The sequence below is a fragment of the Alosa sapidissima genome, chromosome 13 (genome assembly GCF_018492685.1).
Source record: "Alosa sapidissima isolate fAloSap1 chromosome 13, fAloSap1.pri, whole genome shotgun sequence".
In the NCBI taxonomy this organism is placed as follows: Eukaryota; Metazoa; Chordata; class Actinopteri; order Clupeiformes; family Clupeidae; genus Alosa; species Alosa sapidissima.
The window spans coordinates 37,083,206-37,097,436 of record NC_055969.1 but is presented as its reverse complement, the minus strand read 5'-3'; positions in this window follow the sequence as shown (position 1 = coordinate 37,097,436).

The following is a 14,231-nucleotide window of genomic DNA, read 5'->3' as shown; positions in this document are numbered from 1 at the left end:
AGAAAAACTGTCTTGATACATGTGAATTTGTGTGATACATGTAATGTAAGTCATCCACCATGTAATGGCTATGCATTTTTGGAAGGACATTATAAGTATGTTAAATTAATGAGTAACTGTGTTTTGTTCAAAGCTCTTTATTTTAAATTTCCACAAAGGTTTGCATCACTTTAATACACTTTATGAGTTTCTTGCTGCAGGCCGACACTACAATTGTGTGTTTGTTACTACCACCAGGGGGGGACAAACACCCATGACTGCTGCAGAGTCATCCTTAGAAGTGTAATCTGCACTGGTTTAGGTAGCTCCCTCTAGTCACAATATACTAATATTTTACTCTGCTGTTATAAATAAATAGTAAACTTGACTTATCCCCCCCTGTACACAATGAAAATGCTTTTGTAGGTGAAGGATTAATAACAGGCAAATACTATCTCCAAAGAGCTATATCTACTGACAAGGTAATGTTTCACGATTCTCGCGAGATTTGTCGGGCCGCCATTATTGAAGTTGCATATATCCATTTTCTTTGTTGAACTGCTGTAAACTCATCCTCATTGTTAACCTGTGATATAACTCTACAATAAATGAAGTTAACAAGGATTGTACTCATATTATTTATTTGGTTAAACAAATCTGTTGTATTATTGTGAGGACAGGGCAGGCTTAGTGACTGTGTGTGTGTGTGTGTGTGTGTCTGATGGAGTTTCCTTTGCTGTAGAACAATGACTAAAAAAATCTTTATTTTCTTTGTGGACATGTTATCATTAGATATAAAAAGATGACGAGCTGAATGAGTTGCCTACAAATAGCCCCCGAGCCTGCTGCAAACTGACACTCACAATCATTAGATCACATTGTCCAATTTTGTTGTGAGAAACGCAAGTCGGCCGAGATCCAGAATGTGACCGAGTAACTGTCATGCATGTCACACACACCTTCTCTTCCCTCTCTTCCCTGGGTCATGGGGGGAGGGGCCGGACTGGGTCACCCCATCTGTCACCCCCCTCCCCCTTCTCCACCCCCTGCCCCATCTCAAGCCCCACACAGTGAGTCAAATAATAATAATCTGCTTTGACTGTGGGGGGAGGAGGAGGTGAGGTTTTCCTCACAGGATCAAGAGTATATATAGGAGGTGAGGTTTTTTATATATACTATACTTAAGTTTGATGTAACACTAAGGCATCAGCCACATGGGAACGATATATTTTATACAGATGGCTCTTGAAGATGGTGGGAACAGCTCTATGTGTGTGTCTGTGTGTGTGTTTGGGCTCCTCATGGTGTGTGTATGTGTGTGTGTTTGGGCTCCTCATCTCCCCCATGGTGTGTGTGTGTGTGTTTGGGCTCCTCATCTTTTCACACCCTGCATGTGAGTCATGTGTGTGTGTGTGTGTGTGTGTTTCTGTATGTGTGTGTATGTATTTCTGTATGTGTGTGTGTGTGTGTGTGTGTGTTTTTGTATGTGTGTGTGTGTGTATGTGTTTCTGTGTGTGTGTGTATGTGTTTCTGTATATGTGTGTGAATGTGTTTCTGTATGTGTTTCTGTGTGTGTGTGTATGTGTTTCTGTATGTGTGTGTGTGTGTGTTTCTGTCTGTGTGTGTGTGTATGTGTTTCTGTATATGTGTCTTCTGCCCTCAGCTATGTGGCTCTACACAGCCTAGACAGCGAGCTAAACAAGGGTCCAGTAAGTGCTCAAGACACTGATGCCGTTTGAGAGTGTTTACTTGGAAACCACAATTTGTAAAACAGAAAATACAATTTCAATTTCTGAGATTTCAATTAATAAAGCTATCATTTTGTGCATACATGTAAATGACAAACACATTATTCCGCTACTATGGGTCAAACAGCGTTAACTATTTCTGAACAGTACCAAGTTAGCTATAAACTAGCCTAGGATGCTAGTCAAGGATTTTTACTATCATATAGCAATACAAACGCAAAATACGGCTAAACACATAGCTTAACTAAATTCTAACAAAAACGTACAGATTGTCCCGTGTCGAGGGCGTAATATAAACAAAGACATGCACACAAATTCCACCGTCTTTCCACTTCAAATGCACTTACAACAATAACTAACATTGGCTTACGTGTGCTTAACCCTCTAGGTGCCACTGTCGAGTTTACTCGACAAGATGCGGTACTGAATAAAACGGCCGATTTAGTCAAATAGGGTGTCATATTTTGTTCGACATCCACTCCACTAGGTGGCAGACATGTCATACGTCATCCCCGAGTCCGAAAAAGGTCATGGTTTAAACAAAACTTTTGAGCTACAGCGCACTGAATCAGTGCGTGCAATACTGGAGCTAGTGTGCGTGTGAGCCACTTAGTCAGAGCGATATTGTCAACGTTAGCGAGTATTTGCATTAGATTATCCGTCTAATGGCATCAAAAAAGTTTACCTGAAATGAAGTGTTGGGTCTTCTATTCGCGGACCCTGATTCTGAAGGGGAATATCTGCCTTCAGGAAATGACGGTGATTCGTTTAGTGAGGCTTCAGATGCGTCCCTGCCTTCAATGATGCAGCTGGACAAAGTGAGAGTTTACTCCATAGTTTAGCTTACACCAAGCACAAACGTTGAATCGTTTGCCCAATGTCACTGGTGGGAATAATGTTTCACGGGTTCGGAGTGTTCATCGGGAAATTAGCAGGGTGTTAGTGGTGTGGCGAACAAGGCTGGAGGTAGCCTAATAGCGCTAGCTTCTGTCTTTTGCCTCTCCACAATCGCGGCGACAGTAACGTGGTGGAGCCTTTGTCTAATGCGACTGGGTATGTTAGACGAGGTCGACGTGCTCATAGGAGAGTTAGGGGGAAACGTAGTGGCAGTGTGGGGAGCAGCAAAAGGCCTGCTACATAAAAAAAAAAAAAAAAAAATGTCAGCCATTTATTAGTAATGATTTACACTGTTGATTTGCTATCTATTTCCCTGATCATTTAGGACATACACTATGTGTTCCTTTTTGTGTGTTCATGTCCTTGTGATGTGTGTGTCTTTGTCAGCTAAGAAAAAAAACATCAACAAAAACAAAAAGAAAAAAAATACTAACATTGTCTCTTGTCTTGTCTCGTCATCTCACTCCTGATCTGTGCCTTGCCGTGGCAAATGAGCTTTTGAACTAAACAGGTCTTGTCTACTTGTGTTTGTGTGTCATCTGAATAATCTATATGTGCCCCATACATGGAATCAGAGTGCCTACTGTATGTAGTAAATGGAAAATATCTACAGCAAAAGGCCAGTCTACCGCTACATGCATTTGGTTTGTTTCGGCCATTTATTAGTAATGATTTACACAGTTTGTTCACTACTTACTATTTACCTGAGCATTCAGTATTGTGCAATATAGCATACAGAAGGTGAGGGACATTTTGGGGGGAAAGAAGTGGTGCATTTTATCATTCAAACATGCGACTTTTCATGAAAATTCTATAATCCAAGATGGCCGCCACCATATGACGTCATAATATGCAAATTAGATATAAACATTTAATCTCTACATAAACTTTGGGTCATCCTTAATATTTCTCTAATTTACAGAAAGTCTCTATCTCTTATCACTTTAAAGATATAGCCTTTTGAAATGAAGATGTCAAAATTGATCGTTTCGGAAAAAAACCTCTGGCGCCTAAAGGGTTAATCTCACTATCGGAAACCACCGCTAGGTGGCAGCATCTACTTAAAAACAGAAGTATTCACTACAAAACCCAGGGACAGAACAATGTGTGTGAATGTGTTTCTGTATGTGGGTGTGTGTGTATGTGTGTGTGTATGTGTTTCTGTACATGTGTGTGAATGTGTTTCTATATGTGGGTGTGTGTGTATGTGTTTCTGTATGTGTGTGTGTGTTTCTGTATGTGTGTGTGTGTTTCTGTCTGTGTGTGTGTATGTGTTTCTGTATATGTCTGTAAATGTGTTTATGTGTGTGTGTGTGTGTGTGTGTGTATGTGTTTCTGTGTGTGTGTGTATGTGTTTCTGTATATGTGTGTGAATGTGTTTCTGTATACCAATAATGTGTTTGGAAATACCCGTACGCCAGTGTGTTAGTGTCAGGTTTCTCTCTGGCATGAACGGTGTGCTGGGAAGACTCTGGCCTACTCAGTCAAGTAGTAACCATGCACCTGACCTTTGACCTCTGTGAGGATGTGAGGCCCGTGGGGTCACTGGACAGGAAACTGGTGGTTTGTTGGGGGGTGGGGGGTGCACACATGGCACCGTACTCTGGCTGTTCTGCACCTCCAGGCTCCCAGAGAGAATATCCGCTCCTCCACCCCAGCTACTGCCTGGCCCCAGCCGGAGGGGGTGTCTCTGGGCAGGCCGACAGCAGCCCTGCCCCGGCACTCCTCCAGGGGCCCCGGCCTTCATTCTGTTCACTGAAGAGGGTATGAGAGGAGTGAGGGGGGCAGAGGAGTTGGGGTGGGGGAGGGGAGTTGGGGTGGGGGGTGAAGAGGAGGTTGCGGCAAATGAGCAGAGTTGGGGGAGAAGAGTGGGGAGTGAGGATAGGGGAGAAGGAGTAGTGAGAGGGGTAGAAGCAGGAGAGAGGGGGTGTGTTTGTGGGAGAGGAGCAGGGTTGGGGGGAGAGGAATGGTCATTAGGAGTGGGGTTGGGGGGAGAGGAATGGTCATTAGGAGTGGGGTTAGGGTCATTAGGAGTGGTGTTAGGGTCATTAGGAGTGGGGTTGGGGGGAGAGGAATGGTCATTAGGGGTGTTAGGGGGAGAGGAATGGTCATTAGGAGTGGGGTTGGGGGGAGAGGAATGGTCATTAGGGGTGTTAGGGGGAGAGGAATGGTCATTAGGAGTGGTGTTAGGGTCATTAGGAGTGGTGTTAGGGTCATTAGGAGTGGGGTTGGGGGGAGAGGAATGGTCATTAGGGGTGTTAGGGGGAGAGGAATGGTCATTAGGAGTGGGGTTGGGGGGGAGAGGAATGGTCATTAGGGGTGTTAGGAGGAGAGGAATGGTCATTAGGAGTGGGGTTGGGGGGAGAGGAATGGTCATTAGGAGTGGTGTTAGGGTCATTAGGAGTGGGGTTAGGGTCATTAGGAGTGGGGTTGGGGGGAGAGGAATGGTCATTAGGGGTGTTAGGGGGAGAGGAATGGTCATTAGGAGTGGTGTTAGGGTCATTAGGAGTGGGGTTAGGGTCATTAGGAGTGGGGTTGGGGGGAGAGGAATGGTCATTAGGGGTGTTAGGGGGAGAGGAATGGTCATTAGGAGTGGGGTTAGGGTCATTAGGAGTGGTGTTAGGGTCATTAGGAGTGGGGTTGGGGTCATTAGGAGTGGGGTTAGGGTCATTAGGAGTGGGGTTGGGTCATTAGGAGTGGGGTTGGGGTCATTAGGAGTGGGGTTAGGGTCATTAGGAGTGGGGTTGGGTCATTAGGAGTGGGGTTAGGGTCATTAGGAGTGAAACCTCACTGGCTCTGCTCCCCTATGGCTGGTGGGTCAGTATACCAGCAGGAGGAGATCGATCCCCTCAGATAGCACTGCAGCACATGGGGTGGTTGGGCTAGCATCAGTGCTAACAGTAGCACCAGATACATCTCCTAAAATAACATTGCAGATGAGGAGATTGCACTAGCAGCAATGCTAACAGCAAGGGCTAACCTGCTGGCACTGCAACTTTATGGTGAGCGACATTGAGTAACTGTCAGACCTCTTCACAAAAGCCTCTTCGCTGTTTCATAATCAAAATGGCCAAAAGTGGACATGTTTGACAGAAGGTGACATTCTTGAAGGATAACAATGTAATTGTGAGGACATGTTTGACAGAAGGTGACATTTTTGAAGGATAAGAATGTAATCATGAAATAATAATAAGATAATAATCAGAATAATAATAAAATAATAATAAGAATGTAATCGTGAGTCTCCTTTTCTATGTTCATACAGCAGAATATCCATCAGTTGTGACAGCCTGTAAGCTGTTTAGGTTTTTGTGCCGACACACACTTATGAACACACGCTGTAAACTGACCCTGGGATTAAGCTGCTATAGGTTGACAGTTGACAGACTGACCGACGTTGTCCCCAGATGTCAATGTACACAAAAATCGATACTGATTTGTTGACTGTTGTGACATGTGCGGAGCTAACTGAGGATATAGGGTATGTCACTAAGTGTGTGTGTGTGTCATCTAATGCTCAGTCAAAAACCCTTTGCTTTTAAGTGTAATATTATAATAATATAATAATTAAATAGTAACTGGTGGGTTTTGGCGTAGACTGGTGGCAGTTGAGGGGTTCTGTTTGTGTTGGGACGTGACGCGATGACGTGAATTTGAGCGTAGGCCTGTCATTATTTGAATGAAGTCTGTGGCGGGGAGAGTGTGGGCCGATGGTGGATGAGTTGCAGCAAGAGAGAAGTACTGAGAACGGAAAGGATCAGGTGGATTCTATTGGGATACTCTGGTGGATTATTCTATGCCCTGGGAGCACTTTTGGACCCCGACATCCTTTTCCGAGGATTCTGCAAGACACACTTCTTTCACCCCTTTCACTCCTTCAGTTGATATTTTGACCTACTCTAACTTTTGATTTCATTTCATACATTTTCTTTCTTTCATTTTCTTTCTTTTGATTAGAGATCGTATGCTCTAGGAGAACGATTCACTTTGTGTTGTCGGCCTATGTTAAGACCGACGTTGTCGGAAAACTGGTAGCCTGCATTTATTTAATGTTCCTGAGCTCAATAGAGGGTTGTTGAAGCTGACTACTATTTATTTGTATGCTATTGTACGAAAGTGGGTTAACGAACAACTGCGCATTGAACATTTTCAGTTTGGTTTGAATGGAGTTTTTTTTATTGTTTGGGGGCGATTCCCTTGTTCATATATGCGCCTTGACGGCGGCTTACCTACAGCTAGGCCTGACGTTGGTAATATGCCACGGTCTTACATACTGTTGTGAACTTGAACATTTCAATACATTCATTTTTCATTTAAAAGTTCAGAGTGAAACCGAGTCTCCTTCCCACATACAAAAAATAAGCTGGCATAACTGAAATGAATATATGTCTGGGTTTCAGTCACGTTACACCGCAGTTGGGACCTCTTGCTTGTTTTAATACCAGCTTCAGGTAAAGGCTTGTGTTTAAATAGACACATGTGATCACATTCACCATTGAAGGTGCTTCTTCTTCTCTCTCTTCCTCCACCCACCCTCCCCTGTCCCACTATCTGTGTTTGGTCTTGAAGTTGCTAGGTGTAGCGTCAGGTTTCCTGAGCCTCCCAACATGCTACACTGCACACAATCGCTCCAGTGCCACCTACTCTGTGATGGACGGGTCCTGTGTACACCGGGTGTCCCTTGGCAGCAGCCCAAGCAACTGTCGTGAATCCACATTTTATCTGAATACATTTGGTGAGTTATGTTGCCTGTGTTGACTCAAGCTTGGGTAGGAGCTCTCTTGTGTGTGCTGGTGAATACATACTGTAAATGTGCCTTTGTGTTAATTTCTGAAGCACTTTTCTGAGTTTATGCATGTGCCATAGTTTAGAGAGGTCTTATCAGGCATGCCCAGGCGATTCTGCTTAGGAAAATGTAATCTCACGCTATGACCCATACGTCTGGTAAATCATGTGGAAGAGATTCTGTCTGCTCTGGTTATGAGGTCAGTGACCTGTGCACCCATGGTAACCAAAGTATTTGTGTACTATAATTGTCATGGGAAATGGAATATCTCAATGAAATGTATATAAAAGTTGTTGTGTGCAAGTATATTGTTAGAATTCTGTGCTTTATCAGATTCAGGAGTTTAGTTCACACCATTATTCCACTTACAGTGTCACATCAGATGTGTTTGAACAAGAGCCACTAAACTAGTTAGCTGAAGATTACTGTGAAGTAATGTGGTCGGGTAATTAGTAGCTTCCCCATTACAGAAATACTAAATCATTCATTCAGGCAGGACACATGAGGCTCAGATGCCCAACTCATCAATAATGGAGCATTTACCTGCCTGGCTGATTCAGAGGATCTGGTGAATGGAGGGAGAGAGAGTGAGGTGAGAGAGAGAGAGTGTGAGAGAAAGATCAGAAGATGGGATGAGTGTGATGAAGATTATATATTATCAGGTGGGAATCCAGGGGTTATAAACTCACATACTGAGATTGTATTTTCACTTGTGGTGACAAATATGTACTTATATAAGAAATCCTATGTGTGAGCTAACTGTGCATGCTGACATTGAAATCCTATGGGCCCTATCATGACAGTCTAAAACACATGGTCACTGGCAAAAAAACCTATTTAAATTTAGTGGGATGTCCAGTCCACATTGGGAGTGTTTTCATTATCAAACGTCGGGCGGATGGCGCAACAAGGCGTTCCTTTCTTAACCCTTTAGGCGCCAGAGGTTTTTTTCCGAAACGATCAATTTTGACATCTTCATTTCAAAAGGCTATATCTTAAAAGTGATAAGCGATAGAGACTTTCTGTAAATTAGAGAAATATTAAGGATGACCCAACGTTTATGTAGAGATTAAATGTTTATATCTAATTTGCATATTATGACGTCATATGGTGGCGGCCATCTTGGATTATAGAATTTTCATGAAAAGTCGCATGTTTGAATGATAAAATGCACCACTTCTTTCCCCCCAAAATGTCCCTCACCTTCTGTATGCTATATTGCACAATACTGAATGCTCAGGTAAATAGTAAGTAGTGAGCAAACTGTGTAAATCATTACTAATAAATGGCCGAAACAAACCAAATGCATGTAGCGGTAGACTGGCCTTTTGCTATAGAGATTTTCCATTTACTACATACAGTAGGCACTCTGATTCCATGTATGGGGCACATATATATTATTCAGATGACACACATACACAAGTAGACAAGACCTGTTTAGTTCAAAAGCTCATTTGCCACGGCAAGGCACAGATCAGGAGTGAGATGACGAGACAAGACAAGAGACAATGTTAGAATTTTTTTTCTTTTTGTTTTTTTTCTTCGCTGACAAAGACACACACATCACAAGGACATGAACACACAAAAAGGAACACATAGTGTATGTCCTAAATGATCAGGGAAATAGATAGCAAATCAACAGTGTAAATCATTACTAATAAATGGCTGACATTTTTTTTTTTATGTAGCAGGCCTTTTGCTGTAGAGATAATGACTCCCTATCCCTATCCATACAGGGCCGGCATTCTCATCATCTTGTGATAGACTATGCATGACCTAATGTGTGTGTGTGTGTGGGAGAGGGAGAGAGCGTGTCACCACCTCCACCATGCGAGCAGCATGGCCAGATCTGCCTCGCGCGCGCTGAGTGGAGAGAATTTGCGCAGCTCGGACTAGGCCTACTGTCATTCTCATTGTGACTCCCCACACTGCCACTACGTTTCCCCCTAACTCTCCTATGAGCACGTCGACCTCGTCTAACATACCCAGTCACATTAGACAAAGGCTCCACCACGTTACTGTCGCCGCGATTGTGGAGAGGCAAAAGACAGAAGCTAGCGCTATTAGGCTACCTCCAGCCTTGTTCGCCACACCACTAACACCCTGCTAATTTCCCGATGAACACTCCGAACCCGTGAAACATTATTCCCACCAGTGACATTGGGCAAACAATTCAACGTTTGTGCTTGGTGTAAGCTAAACTATGGAGTAAACTCTCACTTTGTCCAGCTGCATCATTGAAGGCAGGGACGCATCTGAAGCCTCACTAAACGAATCACCGTCATTTCCTGAAGGCAGATGTAGCGCCCCCTTGCCTAAATTACTGGCAAGACACCTAGAAACATGTGAAACACTCAAATATGGGGCGCCCTGAGTTCTTATCAGTTTTGGTGATAAAACAGCAGTAGTTTTGATCGGTTGGTTATGAGTTACCTTGTGAATATACTGTAAATACAGGTTTAATCTTTTTAACCCAGTAAGAACATCACAATGAAAGAATGAATTTCCAAGAAAATGTCTTTTTACCTTTTACTATGAAAATAATTGTTAAATGAAATTACATGTATTAATAAATGAAATATCCTTGTTGTCTTTGTTTTAAATAAACCAAGATACACACTCAAAAGAGTGGGCACAAAGCTTAAATTAAACTCACAATGCTCTTATAGCAATGTACACTCACAATGAATGTGTCTTAGCACAAAACCTAAAATTCAAAGTTCTCCTTTAAACTTCCAAAATTACCCTTTAAAGTTGAAAATGTAAACCCACTTCAGTGTCCCTTCATGTCACTGTACATGCAATAGCAAACATTCAGTTCAAATGCAAAGTCACCAAAGTCACTAGTAAATATCCTAAGCTATACCGGCTTTAAATCTAAACTAAATGACCCAGAAAAGTACCCCGTTGCAGGCCTGAACGTCGCTTGGGTGCGTTGGGGCCTGGAAATTAAACACTGGCCGCTTCACTCGATGAGCAACATAAAAAGAAACTGACTCTGTACCTGATCGCTGTAGAGAAGTGAAGAGTAGAGTGTTCACGCGCTCACTGCATGATCACGCAGCTGAAGCGTGGACCTGTCGTGGCTCGTCCCTCAGCACTCGCATCCTGCATGGACTCCTGCCGCACCGAATCTCCCGGTCCCCACCGTGTCGTTGATCTCGGCCGTCTTGTCCAAACGAAACCCCAACTTCTCCGGCGATTGGGATGATTCTAACACAGTTCCCCAAGCACAGTTACCAGGTAGCCCACCAACGCTGTAGCCGACCCTCCTCACTGTCTTGGAACCGAGCGTGCTCTCGCGCTTGTCGCGTGCAGTAGGCCTATTCACGACTGTCTAACTTTAAACTTCTCAAATAAAACAAAGGAAAAAGTGTCCCGAAGCACATCACTAAAGTCCGCTGCTTCATTAAGTGTCCTAGCCGAACACTTGGCTGCAGATTCTTTCCCATAGCCTGGAAAATATTTGGTTTTGCATATGCTAACAGGGAGAAACAATCGCGTAGACTGTCTTCTTAATCATCCTCCGACGAACTGAACACTTTCTCGCTCTCCTTCCGATTTCGCAACAGTTCAGGGGTCAGTATCCTCGACCAATCAGGAATTAGTAAAATAATTCGGCAAATATTACAAACAGAAATGAAATACAAAATTGTAGAAACAAAAGCATTAGTCATAGGAATTTTACTAGAGCTTGTAAATTGCATTAAAACCATTTTTTAACATTTTAACCTTTTTAATTATTAAACCTGCACATGAATTGAAACATCCCATGTATTGAAATGAACCCAAAATATAGCACAGGGCTACACAGATATTCCCCTTCAGAATCAGGGTCCGCGAATAGAAGACCCAACACTTCATTTCAGGTAAACTTTTTTGATGCCATTAGACGATAATCTAATGCAAATACTCGCTAACGTTGACAATATCGCTCTGACTAAGTGGCTCACACGCACACTAGCTCCGGTATTGCACGCACTGATTCAATGCGCTGTAGCTCAAAAGTTTTGTTTAAACCATGACCTTTTTCGGACTCGGGGATGACGTATGACATGTCTGCCACCTAGTGGAGTGGATGTCGAACGAAATATGACACCCTATTTGACTAAATCGGCCGTTTTATTCAGTACCGCATCTTGTCGAGTAAACTCGACAGTGGCGCCTAGAGGGTTAACAGCTAGCAGCGCAACTTTAAACAGCGCATCAGTATTTTCATAGTCAGCAGTGCATTTGAAGGAATCTGCTTGCATGCTAGACCTTATGAAACAGTTATTCCACTAAACCTAGCAGAGCGTAGCCTACACGCATTTGCACTCTGTTATTTTAACTTATTGGCAGTCAATGACAAAACAGTTGATTACTTTTAGTTAAATATACAATTACTTTCACTATTGACTGACAATGGGTTACCACCGAAAACTATGGAAGAATATTAGACTCGAAAGTTTTGTACGTGTGTATCACGTTTTGAAACTGTAGAAATTATTTGTAACTGTAAAAATGATCTGTACAAGTAATTGTCAAAATTACAAATATGCCCTACACTTACAAATCTATTCTACAGGTACGGATCAGTTTTACAGTTACAAATCATCCTACAGTTAAACATATTTTACCATTACAAACATATTCTACAATTACAAATCAATATTTACTCATAAAAAGTTGTCCTACAGTTACAAATCTTTTCTGCAAGTGCACAGACTTTTGCACCACCTTAGGGATGAGAAGTGTCTCATATGTATTGTGTGTGTGTGCATCAAGATTTGTAACTGTAAAACTAATTTGTGATTTAACAAAATAAATAGCACAAACGATTTTAAGTATTAGTCCTTCACTTACAAATATTTTCCACAGGTACTTAACCTTCCACAGTTGCTTGTCTTTGAATTACGAAACTATTCTGCCATTACATATCTCTGCCGCTCGCACAAGTATTTTCTGCAAGTTTACTTTTAAGAGTACTTTTGAGACTGTTCTGGCACTTCCTGTTGAATAGCCAATGGCGATGCTCAGGTTTGGCTAGCCAATCAGGAATCTAAGTTCACTATAGATAGTGTAGATTTGTAAGTGTAGGGCATATTTGTAATTTTGACGATTACTTGTACAGATCATTTTTACAGTTACAAATCATTTCTACAGTTTCAAAACGTGATACACGCGTACAAAACTTTCGAGTCTAATATTCTTCCATAGAAAACGTAGCCTGGAAAATGCAACACTAACACCCAATAATGTTCGAATGACTGAATAAAAAACGTTTATCCTACTTAGATCTCATGACAGTGCGTCTTCAGCTGTGCTTCATATTTGCCTCTCCATCATTACCAATTTGCAAATGATGAATAACTACTTATTGTGAGATGTATTTTGTAATATCTTATATTACAAAATTATTCTAATTATGTTTCTCATTGTAATCGTGTAATTTGTAATGTTTTGCATGGATGTGCACCGGTGCGCGTTAGTGGATGAGAGAAGCATGGTGCGTTGTGCACCCGGCCATATCACTGTTGATAATGTGCTCTTAAAATAACATATAAACAACTCGCCATGGACTTCTGACCAGGTTTCTCTTGGTCAGTGGCGTAATGCGTTTTAGTAATGTAGGATAGCGATTTTTAGACAACACGCCAGACCCCTCCTTAGGTCGTTAATTGCCACCCCCCTTGGCGCGTTGCGCAAGGAAAATAACCTGCTTTCCGCCATGTGCCAGGTTGGAAAATAGGGCCCTATGTGTGAGGTAGTGCATGCTGGCATATTTAAAATCTGACAGACTTGTTTTTCTCTCCCTTGGAAATGCGCTGCTGTCCCCTTTTCTGTTGTCTTGTAACATCATACGCTAAAGTGCTGATGGGAACAACACCAATCCTCAGTAAATCTCATGGCCCCTGTGCCCTGGTCGTGTTTTAAAACCATTGTATACCCATCTCTCTCTCTCTCTCTAATTCCTCTCCTAATCACCCACTACCCCCTTTATGACAAGTGCTAATGGACGACAGGGCCAAATGTCTCCTAATAAATGAACAGGGCTGCTGTTTTTGACTGGAGGGAGGCTATGTGGAAGCAGGCGCTGTGGATGAGCGGTCAGACAGAGCAGATTGCTGAGTGGTGGATGGCCTAGTGCCAGGCTATTACATGGCACATTCACACTAGTGCCAGGCTATTACATGGCACATTCACACTCAAATGCATCCTGCAGCAGGAGTGTGTGCTTTTGCGTAATATCTAATCACACCATCCCTATAGCTGCTTTGTCGGTGTGTTTACATTAGCTGGAGAAGCCTCTGTGCGTGTGTGTGTTTGTTTGTGTGAGTCTAATATTTCACATTTCAAACAAATGGCCGCTGATGCCTTCTTCATAGAAAAAGTGGTCTAGCCTGCAATGCGTGTGTTGTCTTGTGTGTGGAAAAGGGGTTACTTTAGTTGGAGGAGATGGGAAGAGACAGGCTTGGTGTGTTCTGAGGGCTCTGTCAGAGGTGGGAGCATCTGATTCAGGGGAGAGACTCTACACACACTGACAGACCGAGAGCAAAGCCTCGTTCATGAACATACAGGAGAGGAAATAGAAGTGAACATCAACAGCACACGTGCTTTGGATCATAAATATGATATCTATAAAAATCTCAATCAATATGCCTCAGTTTTAGAAATGTTTCCTACAATGTAGTTTTATTCTTTCCACTAGTAACACTACTAGTACAAGTAACACTAGTTCAGCATTAATAGTGTGTTTTTGTGAATGTACCCGAGTCAAACTTTCATTTAAAATCATAATTATATCCGAAGCGCCACTTGTAAGCTTGTCCGTGTTGTCG